Source organism: Mustela putorius, unplaced genomic scaffold, assembly GCF_011764305.1.
Source record: "Mustela putorius furo isolate JIRA1106 unplaced genomic scaffold, ASM1176430v1.1 tig00000421_pilon_pilon_pilon, whole genome shotgun sequence".
NCBI classification, from domain to species: domain Eukaryota; kingdom Metazoa; phylum Chordata; class Mammalia; order Carnivora; family Mustelidae; genus Mustela; species Mustela putorius.
The window spans coordinates 3,416,631-3,431,919 of NW_025421375.1; the positions used below are offsets into that span (position 1 = coordinate 3,416,631).

At 39.3% G+C, this 15,289-nt stretch overlaps 1 pseudogene; it reads left to right on the forward strand.

The window, feature by feature from the left end:
• The window catches only part of LOC123391987, a 33,014-nt pseudogene extending 18,242 nt beyond the window's left edge, over nucleotides 1-14,772 (forward strand).
• The last annotated feature ends 517 nt before the right edge of the window (nucleotides 14,773-15,289 follow it).

The following is a 15,289-nucleotide window of genomic DNA, read 5'->3' on the forward strand; positions in this document are numbered from 1 at the left end:
AGCTGCATACTCAACTTCTCCAGACAGAATTTTTTTTTTTTTTTAAGATTTTATTTATTTATTTGACAGGGAGAGACCCGGTGAGAGAGGGAACACAAGCAGGGGAGTGGGACAGGGAGAAGCAGGCTTCCCGCCGAACGGGAACCCCATGTGGGGCTCGATCCCAAGATCCCGGGATCATGACCTAAGCCGAAGGCAGATGCTTAATGATTGAGCCACCCAGGCGCCCCTCCAGACAGAATTTCTACCTTGTTCTGTCATCCCAGGAGACAGGGCAGAAATCCATGGCCAGTCCAAAGTGTCAACCCCATAGTGTGATCCCAGCAGGCTGGCTCCAGTTCCTGAAGAAGGTCAGGGAAGAGGAAGAAAGAGATCCTGGGGTGGTGCCCTGGCCTCTGTCTCCAATAATTATGGGCAGAGGTGACAGGAGAGGATGGTCCTCAGAGTAGAAACGTAGGAAGACAGATATGGGAAAGAAGTTAATGAGTTCAGTTTTAGGGGTGTTAATTTTGAAGTGTTTCACATCTCCCTCTTGAAATCAGTATAAAAATCAGATACAAAAACCTGGTACACTGCAGCCCGGTGTTCCTCTAGGACTCCTTCCCCAACATCCCTTCTTCCCAATGGACTATTCCTCCCATTACTTCCAGTTTACATGTGTCATCTCACTTGCCAAACCTGTGTGAGCTGCTGGAGCTGCCTTTGTCTTTGAACCCCACCACCAGCCAGAGCATGTAATGTGTAGTCTGTGTTACATTAAGTGGGACGGATATCAATGAAAATTCATTGAACTGGTTACCATGAAGAGACCAGAAGTACAAGGATTAGGTTTGAACAAGGACCAAAAAAAGGAAACTTTTTCTATAAAAGAAAGAAAGTAAAGGTACATTGTAACCGTTCCCCCAAAAAGCTGACATTGTTTTACACCCTTCAACAAATGAAGTACAGGTTTATGATTCACTTTTATTAGGGAAAGTCCTAAATTGGCTAGTCACCCATTTGGGAAACCAAGTCAGAGTCAAATTCCTTATGACATGCTTTAAATTTATAAACACAATGCTTGCTTAATTATTATACTGAACAGGCAGGTAATCTTGCATTTAGGGAGCTCCCCGTTAGTAGCTCCTGAGTGAATGAAGAAAAAAACCTTCTGGCTTGTCCAAGGGGTATGGGTACTAAAGGCAGAGAATCAAAGGAAAAACATATTCTGGTTACAAAGATTTACTTTAGCCACCACAGGCTTACTTTCCTCAGGAACTCCCCTAACAGCTGTGTATAAACCAGTGTTTTATTAACTTACTCAAAGTGTTGAGGTATAATTTAAATTTGAACAAGATAAAACTCAGCAAATGTTAGTTGATCATTTCTTACTTAGATAAACACAGAGCAAGAAGCAATAGGACCATCTCTTCTGGGAAATTTTGTATCCCTTTGCACTTAGACAAATTTGGGGGCAGGATATGTAATTATTTACAGAGTAATTTTTAAACAAAATTTTCCATATTTTTGTTTTGATTATTTTGTTCTTTGGATAATCTTTATTTGGTTCAAATTCTCTCTGTCATTTGTCCCATAAAGCCACATAGGGCAAGAACTTAATTTACAAGATCATGGGCCTATAGTCAACAGAGAAGTCAACCCACCTGTTCTCAGATGCCCTGGCTGCTACTGTGGAAACAAGTAAACCCAGATGCAAACACCATGGTGCTCTACTCAGTGATAAGAGTCTTCTTTCACAACTCCTCCCCTGGGCATGGAGCTGTCTTCATGCCTATAAATCATGGTCAAGTGGTTAAACATTGCTCTTCTCTCATTAGGTTTTTAAAATTAAAACGACTTTATTTCTTATTACGAAAGCAATGTCTTGTGTGATAGAAAAATCTGGAAATGCAGATAAGTAAAGCGAAGAAAAGAAAAACACCCCTGAGGTAATTGGACTTCTTGCTAATAGGTCAACCGGTGAGACGGGGATGGAGATACACTGCTGACTGGTGTAGACAAGAAATGTCTGCCAAAAAACACTGGGGATAAAGGTCCAGCAGTGAGTGTGCCTGAAATGTGCTAGGAATCCAGTCCTGGCTCACACGTCAGAGCAGCTCTCAGTCCCAAGACTAGTTTTGCCACATACTAGTGGTTAGGAGACATCCAAATGAGTGTCTGCGTCTTCGAGAACTTTGTAATTTGTGGCATACAGTAGACAACCAATAAATGTTCAATGAATATTAGCCAAATTGTTTTAGGAGACAGTGAACCATTTCTCATAATGTTGTCATTGGTCCACATATATTTTAATGATAATTTCTCTTTGAGGTAACTCCCTTCAGATTTTGTCTCTTATTTCATAGCCTCAAGATTATTCATTTTGAATAAAGCCAAAAGTTGCTCATAGCTGATTTTATAAAATCCTGGAAGGGCCCAAAAAGTTTTGGAGAAACCACAGTATGAGCCCAGGTTACTACTATGCTTCTTTTTCTCCCCCCCGCCCATTACTGGAAATATAATGGTACATTACATTACTCACACTTGAAAACAGTGGGTTGATTACACAAGATGGTCTGTTCTGATTGGTTACTTGTGCTACCAGGATGAATTCTCAGTTGTCACAAAAGCTCTTCAACATGGGTTCTGCCTATGATTTTGACAACTCAGGGATTTGGAACAGTGTTCTGCCACAGACTTTATTATGTTTTTTTCCAGGTCATGGCAGAAAACCCTTTTTTTTTTTTTCCAACTTCCATCAAAATAAAAGGAGGGGCACCTAGGTAGCTGAGTCCATTAAGTGTCTGCCTTCAGCTCAGGTCAGGACTGAGCCCCATGTCAAGCTCCCCACTCAGCGCGGAGTCTTCTTCTTCCTCTCCTTCTGCCCCTCCTCCTGCTCATGTGTTCTTAAAAAAAAAAAAAAAAAAAAAGAATAACAGGAGAAAAAGATTACTATGTATGCATACGGGGGTGGGTCTTATGGAATGGAATGAAAACCCCAAAAGCCCTAGATGCTTATATACCATTTTAACAAAGGGCAATAAATTTTTGAAAAAGAGAGACAAAAAAAAATGATTCCTTCTAGGGAAAGGTAAATATACAGGGAAACTAATGAAAGATAAGGGTCATTTTAATAAGATTTGTGTGTGCAACTCCATCTAGGTGCCCGCTTTCCATCTGCGGAATATTTCTGTTTGCAGAGCTCTTCTACAAAACTTCCCAGGAGAAGGGATTTATGGCAATCCTCATTTTTCAGAAGTTTCTGCTCTTAGACAAAGGAAGTTCTGAGGAGGCTTCTCTCTGCATCTGTTGATTCTCAGCTATCTTCAGCTCAAAGTAAATATGCAAAGGTAGTGTCCTCGGGGGTGGGGTACTCTGATTCCTTTCACTCTCATAATTAGTCATCTATTTGAATACCCTGAACCTCAGAGAATGGCTTTCTCCAATGTCAGAGACATTTTCCCCATCACCCTTTTAAAAACAAGTCCCCTAGTTTCTTTTAATCATTTATGTTGGCTACAGATCTTTGCTTTTCATCTTAATTGTCTTATTCTAAAGTGTCTAGTGTCTTGCAGTTAATATCCCAGAGAATTGTGTATTCCTTCATTCAAATACCAATTACTCATAGAACTCAATTACTCATATCAATTATGCATGTCCATTCACCATAGGACCTAGAACAGCCCAGAGCAACCAGGAAGTGTCCCACTCTCACTGGGACCACACCTTCTTGGCTTTTATAAACCATGTTGGAAGCTTATTTCTTGAGAAATATAACTTAAATGGGGAAACTTCATACTTTGTCAACAATTCTCAATAGACTTTCTTTACTCTCAAAGTATCTGCAATCAGTTTCATTCCTACTGCATAGTATTATGGGACGAAAATAGCCATGAAGGACTAAACAGCTGATTTAGCTCTAGCCTGGGTTGACTTTGCATATAGCAAACCAGTTTGTAAGGAAATTGTAGTAGAAACAACAGGTCCTGATTACAGTGATCATCTGTCTGTGGACATTTCTCAAAAGAAGAAATAATTTTAGGGCTACTCTTTGTTTGGCAGCATCAATATATGTGCTTGGAAGGTGGCAAGAAGGAAAACAAGCCTTATAAATCAAAAGGTTTCTAAAAATCTACTAAGTTAAAAAAGAAGTCAGGACAGTGGTCACTTCTGTAGAAGCAGGGGGCCCCATCATGAACTTCAGATGCATTATTAATTTTTATTTCTTAAGCTCCATGAGAAGAAAGAGAAGAGGAAGAAGAGGAGTTTGTTATGGGGACAGAAAAATGGCCCAAACTGACTCTATCTCAGAGATTCTGATTCAATTGTTCTGAGTTGGAACTAGATTTGGCTTTTTTTTGGTAAGTATCCAAGGGCAGTTAGAGTTGAAAAGGCTCATTACAGAACAAAACAGTTGTTAATGTAATTAGGAGGGAAAAAAAATTTGGTCAGTGGGGCCATCATTTAAAAGTCATTTCGCGGGGTGCTTGGGTGGCTCGGTGGGTTAAACGCTCTGCCTTCGGCTCAGGTCATGATCTCAGGTTTCTGGGATGGAGCCCTGCATTGAGCTCTCTGCTCTGCCAACCTGCCCCGCCTGCCTTTCTGCCTACTTCTGATCTCTGTCTGTGAAATAAATAAATAAAATCTTTTAAAAAATTAAAAGAAAAAGTCATTTCACTTGCCATTTGCAAAGATGTGGATGGAATTAGAATGTACTATGCTAAGTGATATAAGTCAGATAAAGATAAATACATTATGACTGCACTCCTGAGTGGAATGTAAGAAACAAAACAGATGAGTGTATGGGAGCGAGGGGAAATGAGAGAGCTGGAAGGAAGACACTTATTAAGATGGCACTGGGGGCGGGGGCACCTGGGTGGCTCAGTGGATTAAGCCTCTGCCTTCGGCTCAGGTCATGATCCCAGGGTCCTGGGATCGAGCCCCACATCGGGCTCTCTGCTCAGCAGGGAGACTGCTTCCCTTCCTCTCTCTCTGCCTACTTGTGATCTCTCTCTCTGTCAAATAAATAAATAAAATTTTAAAAAATAAATAAATAAAGTGTTTTAAATAAAGGGGTTCTAGCAGTCTGCATCAAGGGGAAAAACAGATCTAAATTGGATGCTTTATAGATTCACCAATGTGATCTAATACAACCAAAGCAAACAGTGTATGGACCCTCTTGGACAAAAAAGAGTTCAACTGGTAAGACATTAATCAGTGGGAAGAACTGCTGTTTTAGCAGTTCTTATGCTTGGGAGGTTTCCAATTGGCTAAAAAAAAAAAAAAAAAAAAAAAGAAGGAAGGAAGGAAGGAAAGATGAAAGGAAGGAGGAACAATTGTTAATAGGGACGGGGGTTAAAAAGAAGACATTTTACAAAGTTTTAAAAAAATGTACTTACCAGGGTACCTGGGTGGCTCTGTCCTTGGGCATCTGCCTTCAGCTGAGGTCATGATCTCAGGTCTGAGTTGGAGCCCCCATTCAGGCTCTCTGCTTAGCAGGGGAGTCTGCTTCCTTCTGTGCCCCTCACTCCCCTCCTGCTTTCTCACTCTCTCTGTCTTTCCCTCTCAAATAAATATCTTAAAAAAAAATAAAATTTAAAATTAAAAAAAAGATTTACCCATGTTGATCCGTGTAGCTATAGGCCATTCATTTCATCACTGTTCAGTATCCTTTTATATGAATGTATCAAGATTTATCCATTCTCCCGTTAACGAGTATACAAATTGTTTCCAGGTTTTTGTGATTACAAGGAACCCTTTAATGAACTTTTAGGCACATGTCTCCTTGAGCAAGAAAAGGAGAGGTTTTTTGATGATACATAGTTAGAAATGGATTTTTTTTGCATTGAAGGATATGAACATTTTCAACTCCACTAAATATTGCCGAATTACCCTCCAAACTGGTTGCGCAACTTTACATGTGCCCTAGCACTGTGTGAGAGTACTTAACGTTCCAGTGCAAGTTATCAACCTTTAAAATTTTTGTCTAATTTTGCCTCTTTAAAAAGGTTGCTTATGAAACAATATCAGGTTGGGTTTTTTGGTTTGGTGTTTTTTGTTTGGGGGTTTTTTTGGTGTTTTTTTTTAATTTGCACTTTTCTGTTTATAACTGAGTCTGGTCGTCTTTGCATACATTGATTTGCTTCTCTTGCTTCCTCTTTCAGGAATCACTTATTTATGTGCTTTGACCTTTTTTATATAGGACTTCTTTTCCTTTTTAAATTGACTTGTAGAAGTTCAAGAAGTATTCTGGATACTATCACCTTCTCAATTGTGTGTGAGTTGTAAATATCTTTGTCCTATTTGTGACATCATTTCATTCATATTCGAGGTCTTTTTTATCCAGAAGTTTTCATTTTATTTTATTTTATTTGTTAAGATTTTATTTATTTATTTGATAGAGAGAGACACAGCAAGAGAGGGAGCATAGGTGGGGGAGTGGGAGAGGGAGAAGCAGGCTTTCCACCAAGGGAGGAGCCTGGTATGGGGTTTGATCCCAGGACCCTGGGGTCATGACTTGAGCCTAAGGCAGACACTTAACAACTGAGCCACCCAGGAGCCCAGAAGTTTTCTTTCTTTTTTTTTTTTTTTTTTTAAGATTTTATTTATTTATTTGACAGAGAGAAATTACAAGTACACTGAGAGGCAGGCAGAGAGAGAGAGAGAGGGAAGCAGGCTCCCTGCTGAGCAGAGAGCCCGATGTGGGACTCGGTCCCAGGACCCTGAGATCATGACCTGAGCCGAAGGTAGCGGCTTAACCCACTGAGCCACCCAGGCGCCCCAGAAGTTTTCATTTTAATATTCAAAATGTTTAAAACTGATGGCTACCAGAGGGAACGGACAGGGGTGAAGTAGGTGATAGGGATTAAGGAGTGTACTTGTCGTGATGAGCGCTGGGTATTGTATGGAACTGTTGAATCACTGTATGTACAACTCAAATCCATATTACACTATGTGTTAACTGACTGAAATTTAATAAAAATATTTAAAATGTTCTTTCAAAAATCTTTCCCTACATGTTTTATGCTTATTGTGTCTCATCTAAGAAATCCTTTCCTACCCTGAGGGACATAAATATATTCTTCTATATTAACTTCTAAATTTTCTTTTTTTTTTTTAATTTTATTTATTCATTTGAAAGAGAGAAAAAGCACGAGTAGGGGGGACAGGGAGGGAGAAGCAGACTCCCAACTGAGCAGGGAGTCAGATAGAGGACTCAATCCTAGGACCTGAGCCAAAGGCAGACACTTAACCATCTGAGCCACCCAGGTGCCCCTAACTTCTAAATTTCCTAAAGCTTTTCACTTCACAATTAAATCTTCAATCCTTCTATAATTTCCCTGCTTATGGTATAAAGTGAGGATCTGATTTTTTTTTCCTGCATATGTAACAAATTATTCCAGCACCATTCATGGAAGAGCTTAATGATCTATAACAACAGTAACTGTCACATCAGGTTTTCAGCTTCCTCCCCTCCATAGGTCATTACTTTTATTTTATTTTATTTTATTTTTTAAGAATTTATTTATTTATTTGACAGACAGACATCACAAGTAGGCAGAGAGGCAGGCAGAGAGAGAGGAGGAAGCAGGCTCTCTGCTCAGCCCCCGATGCGGGGCTCGATCCCAGGACCCCGGGATCATGACCTGAGCTGAAAGCAGAGGCTTTAACCCACTGAGCCACCCAGGCCCCCAGGTCATTACTTTTCTTAACTTCCTATGTATCTTTCCAGAATCTCTCTCTCTTTTTTAAAGATTTTATTTATTTATTTATTTATTTATTTATTTATCACAGAGAGAGAGCACAGCAGGGGAGTGGAAGGCAGACATAGAGGAAGAAGCAGGCTCCCCGCCAAAGAAGGAGCCTGATGTGGGACTCGATCCCAAGGAGCTGCTGAACCTACTGAGCCACTCCAGGTGTCCCTCTTTCCAGAATCTCTTTATGCATATACAAACTAATATAAATATGGATCTTATTTTTCACCTTTTTTCCCTCAAAACTGTGTCCTCCACCTTTTTTTATATACAATATCTTTTAAGGCTCTTTGCACATCAACACATAGATAACATCCTCATTAATTTCACGTGTCATCTTATTTTATGTATGTATCTACGTATGTATGTTTAGCCAACCTGCCACTGAGAGACCTCAGGTTGTTTTCTACCTTTTCCTTTAGTAAATAATCCTGCAATAATGAACCTTGTGTAAACATCTTTTTTCCCATGGGTAAGAATATCTGTAGCATAAATTTCTAGAAGTAGAAATGCTGGGTCAAAGGCTATATAGGTGCTTGTATGTATTTTGTATGTATGCATACATACATAGGTGACTGTATGTATTTTGGTAGATGTTACCAAACCTTGCCGTTGTTATTGTATTGGTTTACACCCCCACCAGCGTGTATCACAATGCCATTTCCACACAGTTTTCCCACAGAACACCTTATCAGACTCTTGGTGTTCTGGCAGTCTGACAGGTGTTCACATTCCTTGCTCCTTCTTCTGTTGGGTTACTAGTTTTTGTCCTCTCGATTTCTAGGAGCTCTTTATATACTAGAAAGACCAGTCCATTACCCATAATATAGGTTGCAAATATTATTCCCCAGCTGTCCATCTTTTCACTTTGTATACTTTTTTTTTTTTGCTTTTGGTTTTATTTTCATGCAAACTTTGCATTTATGTAATCAATTTAAGAGACTTTTCTTTTATATCTTCTGGATTTTAAGTCATAGGCTGTAAGGGCTTTCTCACATTAAGATTTCAAAGGATTCCCTCCTGTTTTCTTCTAGAACTTCCATGGTTTTATTTTTCACATTTAAATATTATATCCCTGAGGGCACCCTGGTCAAGGGTTGCAGTCTTGATTTCAGCTCAAGTCATGATCTCAGGGTTGTGAGATTGAGCCTAGATCAGGCTCCATACTGGGTGTGGAGCCTGCTTAAGATTGTCTGTCTCTGGGTCACCTGGATGGCTCAGTCGGTTAAGTGTCTGCCTTCAGCTCAGGTCATGATCCCAGGGTCCTGGGATTGAGTCCTGCATTGGGCGGCGGTGCACACTTCTTCTCCTGTCTGCTGTTCCCCCTGTTTGTGTTCTCTCTCTGTCAAATAAATAAAAATAAATTCTTTAAAAAACTTTTTTTCTTCATATAGGTCGTAGACATTTTTTATTTAGTTTATTCCTAGATATTTTAATTTTGTTTTTGTTGTTGCTATTGTAAATGAGGGTTTTCTTCTGTTTGTCTGACTGTGGTGTATATATATATACATATATATGTATATATATATATATATGAAGCTACTAAGACTTTGCCTAACTTATTTTACTTGGTAGTTTCTTATTCAGTTATCCTGAGTTTCCCAAGTTTATAATCATAACATCCACAAACAGTAATAATTTTACTTTTTCCTTTCTAGTTTCTACCTCTCTAATTTACTTCTATTGTCTAACTATATTAGCTAAATTCTTGGGCACCTTGTTACATAACGGTAGTGATAAAGCACGTCCTTATCTTGTTCCTGACTTTAATGGAAATGTTTCTAAGTTCCGCCATGAAGCAGAATGTTGAATTTTGAGTTGAGATCAATCCATTTTGCCATGTTAAAGAAATACCTGTTTATATCTATTTTATTCAGTATTTTTATTGAACATAGTTCAATTGAAATTTCTGGAATAAACTGTACCCCAAATTTCATTTCCTCCTGCTTTCTGGCCACATCCTTCTTTTTCTCCTCCATCTCCTTCGTAAGTTCTTATATTTCTGATTTGGGTCTTCTTTGAGAGAAGCAATTTCTTATATTTTTAAAAAATTCATAGCAAAATGGTGACTATTTGCAACACTATTTTTTGTTGTGTCTTCTCTGGTTAGTTTTGCTGCTGTTTCTCACCTTTTATAATTTCAGTATCTTGGTTTGGGTGTCATGGCTTTTTTGTGACTAGGTATGGAATGAGCTGAGGTTCCCTGGCCCAGCTATTTGTAGTAATTATTCTCAGAGAGTCTATTTTTGCTAGCATTTTCTGAGGTGAACTGTCTCTGAACCATTGCATTATTTTCCGCATATCTTTGTTGCATGCCGTGAAAACTTGCAACCCTTTCCAGTTTTTTCTTTCATTGTTATACATTTAGTACTTATAAAGGCTAAACTTCCTGGATTAGCTACATTAACACGCATGAGGCTATTTTTTTCACATTAATAAGATGCCCAAATAATTATTTTCTGGTTTTTAATGACTTGATGATGGGTGGGGAATGGTAGACGAGTCTTGTTTCCTTTGACAAAGTAGAAATAATTTTTTGCTTTAATTATAAGGTAAAATATTTTCATTTTTAAATGCAGATAATATGGAAACATGGCTCTGCAGTTCTACCATGAATAATTTCTTACCGATCACATTTTGTTGTTTTAGGCTTTCAAGCTTTTTTCTAAGTATACTCTGAAAGTATACATGCTCACATGCATTTTTTTTTAAATGAAATAATAGCATGGATTCTATTTTGTAACCTGGTTATCATGGCCCTCTTTCTGCTAATAAATATAAACTATAGCTTTTCAGTGAATACAGCATCATTTATATCACCAGTCTTTTGCTGATAATTACTTAGGTGATCGCCTGTTTCCACAACTATAAATAATATTTCCATGAATATCTTTTGCTTTTGTCTAGTTGTTTTCTTTTGTTTTTATTGAAGTATATTTGACATAAAATAGCCTATTAGTTTCAGGTGTAGATCATTATGACTTGGTATTTTTATCCACTGCAAAATGACCCCCACAATAAATCTACTCACCATCTATCAGCATACCAAGTCATTACAATAGTATTGACTATATTCCTTATGTGTATACTGCATCCCCTGACTTATGTTGTTATAACTAGAAGTTTACACCTCTTAATCCCCTCCATCTATTTTGTCCACCTCTAACCCTCTTCCCTCTGGTAACCAATAGTTCGTTTCCTGAATCTATGAATCTGATTGGGGTTTTTGTTTGCTTATTCATTTGTTTTATTTCTTAGATTCCACATGGAAGTGAAATCATATGGTATTAGTCTTTCTCTGTCTGACCTGTTTCACTTAGCTTCATACCCTCTAGGCCCATCCTTGTTGTGGCAAATGGCAAGATTTTACTCTTTTTGATGGCTGTGTAATACTCCATTGTAATGTTTCACATGTCTTCTTTATCACTTCATCTATTGAGGGCACTTTGGTTGTTTCCATATCTTGGCTCTTATAAATAATGCTGCAATGAACATAGGGGTGTATGCATCTCTTCAAACTGGTGTTTGTTGTTTTTTTTTTTCTTTCATATAAATACCCAGAAGTAGAATTGCAGAATCTTATGGTATTTCTCTTTTTAACTTTTTGAGGAACCTCCATACTGTTTTCCATGGCAGCTGTACCAAACTACATGCCCACCAAGAGTGCATGGGGGTTTCCTTTTCTCTACATCCCCACCAAAACTTGTTATTTTTTTGTCTTTTTGATAATAACCAATCTCGTTATTTTCCTAGAATACATCAATTATTAAGTAGAAAACCACTAGGTCAAAAGGTATAGCTATTCTATTTTTTAAAAGATTTTATTTATTTATTTGACAGAGATCACAAGTAGGCAGAGAGACTGGCAGAAAGAGAGGAGGAAGCAGGCTCCCAGATGAGCAGAGAGCCGGATGCAGGGCTCGATCCCAGACCCTGGGATCATGACCTCAGCCGGAGGCAGAGGCTTAACCCACTGAGCCACCCAGGCACCTCAAGGTATAGCTATTTTAAAAGCAAATCACTGTTTATTAAATGTAACTTCAATTAAGCCTGAATATAGGGGCACCTGGGTGGCTCAGTGGGTTAAAGCCTCTGCCTTCGGCTCGGGTCATGGTCCCAGGGTCCTGGGATCGAGCCCCGCATCAGGCTCTCTGCTCAGCGGGGAGCCTGCTTCCCCCTCTCTCTCTCTGCCTGCCTCTCTGCCTACTTGTGATCTTTGTCTGCCAAATAAATAAATAAAATCTTTAAATTTAAAAAAAAGCCTGAATATAACCTTACATTCATATTGATTTTTACTACTACAGTAAATAGTTACAAAATGTTCCTACTCATAAATAATTTATAAACAAATCTATTTATAAATAAATAATTTATAAACAAATCTCAAATAAATGAGAATGCCTAATTCTCTCATGCCTCCCCTCTGAGGACAAAAGTTTCCCGTCCCCTCAAAACAAAAAATTCTGTTTTATGTTATAGTCCACCTAATACTTCTGTCTTCCTAGAAGAAGAAATGATGTATTAGAATTAATTTCTTTACCATGTCTTTCAATAGGATAAAAAAGTCTAAGAGTGACCATAAAAAGACATATTTTATTTTATTTTAAAGATCCTATTTATTTATTTGACAGAGAGAAAGACAATGAGAGAGGAAACACAAGCAGGGGAAGAGGCAGAGGGAGAAGCAGGCTTCCCACTGAGCAGGGAGCCCCAGGACCCGGGATGACAACCTGAGCTGAAGGCAGACACTTAACATCTGAGCCACCCAGGTGTCCCAAGACTGTTTTTTTAAGTCGGGTTCATGAATGTATAATCTGTGTACAGAAAATACTCTATTGAATGTACAGATTTATGAGTTTTGACATATGCATTCAGTCATGTAACCACAATTAAGATATAGAACATTTCTATCAACCCAACAAATTTGCTCAGGCTTTCTTTTTTATTTTTATTATTATTATTTTTTTAATTTATTTAACAGACAGAGATCACAAGTAGGCGGAGAGGCAGGCAGAGAGAGGGGGGAAGCAGGCTCCCTGCTTAGCAGAGAGCCCGATGCGGGGCTTGATCCCAGGACCCTGGGACCATGACCTGAGGCGAAGGCAGAGGCTTAACCCACTGAGCCACCCAGGCGCCCCTGCTCAGGCTTTCTTATTGGCAATCCCTCCCCAGCTCCAGGCCCTGGAAACAACTAAGATGATTTCTATTCAAACAGTTTTGCTTTTCCAGAATTCCAATTAAACAGATTCATACAGACTTTTGAAACTGGCTTCTTTTACTCTACAGATGGAGATATAAGAGTTGATGTTGCAGTCCAGAAACTTCGGGGCATGCTGGTAGGCAGGAGACTCGGGGCAGGTTTCCGTGTTTCAGTCTTGAAGCAGAATTACTTCAAGAAACTCAGCCTTTGCTCTTAAGAATTTCAGCTGATCAGGGATGTCTGGGTGGCTTAGTTCGTTAGGCACCTGCCTTTGGCTCAGGTCATGATCCCAGTGTCCTAGGATCGAGTCCCACATTGGGCTGCTTGCTCAGCGGGAAGCCTGCTTCTCCCTCTGCCTACTCTGCCTGCTGCTGCCCCTGCTTGTGCGCTCTTTCTCTCTCTGACAAATAAATAAATAAAAATCTAAAGAACAAAAGTCATTAATGTAAAAAAGAAAAAAAGAACTTCAACTGATGAGACAAGGCTACCACATTAAGGAAGGTATAGGCATTACTCTAAATCTGTTGATTGTAAGTGTTAATCACATTTTAAAAATATATTTGCAACAATATCTAGACTCGTGCTTGACCAAACAACTGGGCATCAGATCCTTGCCAAGCTGACACATTAAATTAACCATCACATACATAAGTGTACATTTAACTAACTATCCCCTCTGTTTTCTAAATTGGCTGTACCACCAGCAATGTATGAGTGTTTATGTGAGTGATTTTTTAAAAACCTTCATTTGTTCAATATTTATTACATACATACTATTTTCCATAAGCCCTGGAGATGTAAAGAAAGTGAATCAATGTTAACCTCAAACATCTGTAAACATCCAAATGAGTATTTTCTACTTCCAAGTATCAAGCATTGGAGGAAGTCCATATATTCTAACACAGGTTTAAAAGGTCGAGTTTGCTGTTCAGTGTTACACAGCTCATAAGCCTAGTTTACTAGTCAGTTGATCATAGCCTTCAAAATTTGGCTGGCGGGTGCCTGGGTGGCTCAATGGGTTAAGCCTCTGCCTTCGGCTCAGGTCATGATCTCAGGGTCCTGGGATCGAGGCCCACATCGGGCTCTCTGCTCGGCGGGGAGTCTGCTTCCTCTCTCTCTCTCTCTCTCAATGCCTGCCTCTCTGCCTACTTGTGATCAGTCTGTCAAATAAATGAATAAAAAAAAATCTTAAAAAAAAAATTTGGCTGGCATTTACAAATTTAACCATATCTGTCTTGCTTCCAGACATCTTGGCAGCTACTCCTGGTTGGTGCAATCCTGCACCTAAAGAAAGATTGTGGCCGCAAAGAAGATGAAAAAGGCACTGGAGTCAATCAACTCCGGGCTCCAACTTGTTATGGAAAGTGGAAATTACCTGCTAAGGTACAAACGACTCTGAAAATTATCAGACATAGCAGAACAAAACTGGTCTTCCTTGCCAACGACTGCCCAGTCTTGAGGAAATCTGGAATAGAAGATGGCGCCATGTTGGCCAAAACTGGCATCCATCACTACAGTTGCAATAATATTGAATTAAGCACAGCCTGTGGGAAATACCACAGAATACGTTCGACAGCCACCATTGATCCAGGGATTCTGGTATCATTAGAAGCATGCCGGAACAGATGGGTAAATCATGCAAAATGTTACCTTAATAAAACTGACCAGAGCTTGTCTAAAAAGAAAAAGAAAAATGTAACCATCTTATACATGCCCTCAGCAGAGACGAATATCTTAATTAGAGGATAAAACCAGAGAGATTCAAATTAAAAGCACATTGAGATACCACCTTACACCAGTTAGAATGGCCAAAATTAGCAAGACAGGAAACAACATGTGTTGGAGGGGATGTGGAGAAAGGGGCACCCTCTTACACTGTTGGTGGGAATGCAAGTTGGTGCAGCCTCTTTGGAGAACAGTGTGGAGGTTCCTCAAGAAATTAAAAATAGAGCTTCCCTATGAACCTGCAATTGCACTACTGGGTATTTATCCCAAAGATACAGATGTAGTGGAAAAAAAGGGCCATCTGTACCCCAATGTTTATAGCAGCAATGGCCAGGGTTGCCAAACTGTGGAAAGAACCAAGATGCCTTTCAACGGATGAATGGATAAGGAAGATGTGGTCCATATACACTATGGAGTATTATGCCTCCATCAGAAAGGATGAATACCCAACATGGGTAGCAACATGGACAGGACTGGAAGAGATTATGCTGAGTGAAATAAGTCAAGCAGAGAGAGTCAATTATCATATGGTTTCACTTATTTGTGGAGCATAACAAATAGCATGGAGGACATGGGGAGTTAGAGAGGAGAAGGGAGTTGAGGGAAATTGGAAGGGGAGGTAAATCATGAG